This window comes from Mirounga angustirostris, unplaced genomic scaffold (assembly GCF_029215605.1).
Source record: "Mirounga angustirostris isolate CCGP_5_RB_7025 unplaced genomic scaffold, mMirAng1.0.hap1 SCAF_1, whole genome shotgun sequence".
Lineage (NCBI taxonomy): Eukaryota > Metazoa > Chordata > Mammalia > Carnivora > Phocidae > Mirounga > Mirounga angustirostris.
The window spans coordinates 83566444-83567469 of record NW_026991709.1 but is presented as its reverse complement, the minus strand read 5'-3'; the positions used below and the strand labels follow the sequence as shown (position 1 = coordinate 83567469).

The 1026-nt window shown below is 38.6% G+C and overlaps 1 pseudogene; it reads left to right on the top strand.

Moving 5' to 3' along the window:
* The first annotated feature begins 239 nt into the window (after positions 1 to 239).
* On the top strand, positions 240 to 541 carry LOC123834577 (ribosomal biogenesis factor-like; annotated as a pseudogene).
* Positions 542 to 1026: the final 485 nt, after the last annotated feature.

Here is a 1026-nt window from a genome sequence, read left to right as displayed (position 1 = left end):
GCTAATAAAAAAACCTGCCCTAGTGAATGATGGGTTCAATTTCTGAGGTTGGGAAGATTAAAACACACGTTAAACACAAACAACTGTTGGAGTGATAGATAACTGTAAATTTCTCTCTCTTAGCTAAACGGGCTATTTTCACCTTTCATTCTTTTTCATCTTTGAACTCGAAAATCTATATAGAAAGGGATATGATGTCACCTGGAGTTTGAGCTGCTGCACGAGGGTTATCAAAGACAATGGCCAAGAACAAACTAAGAGGGCAGAAGTCCAGGAATGTATTTCATATAGCCAGCCAAAAAAACTTTAAGGCTAAAAACAAAGCAAAACCAGTTACCACTAATCTTAAGAAGATAAATGTTGTGAGTGATGAAAAAGTTAACAGAGTGAATAAAGCTTTTGTAGATACACAAAGGGAACTTCCACATTTCTCAAAAGACCTTTCCCTTGAACCTCTACAGAACAGCTGATTCCTCAGCAGTGTCATGAAAATGAGCCAGTTAATGTTGATGAAGCAACAAAATTAATGGCTCAGCTATAATACACTGGGGAGACATCAAATACCCCCCAAAGAGCAATATATTAAATGTTTTGTACAGTTTTATTTAAAAAAAAAGTCTAGGGGGTGCCTGGGTAGCTCAGTTGGTTAAGCGTCCAACTCTTGATCTTAGCTCAGGTCTTGATCTCAAGGTTGTGGGTTCAGGCTTCACGTTGGCCTCCACGCTGGGTGTGGAGCCTAGAAAAACAAAGGCTATACAGAAAGGATAAGGAACTGTTGAGGCTACTGCCAAGTGAGACAAACTATGGGGTGCCTTCATTTTAGGCAGTAGAAAAAGAACAATTATTTCTAGAAACTAAAAAAAAAAAAAAAAAGACAAAAGGAAAGAAAAGAGAATGGAGGGCAGGTAAAAATGAAAAATTTCCATCAATCTAGGGCCATTTGGCCTTCTGTGGAGTGACTTAATTTTAATCAGCTGTTTTTGGCCAATTATGGTCTACCTAACCTATAGTCAGGGCTAGGCGCTG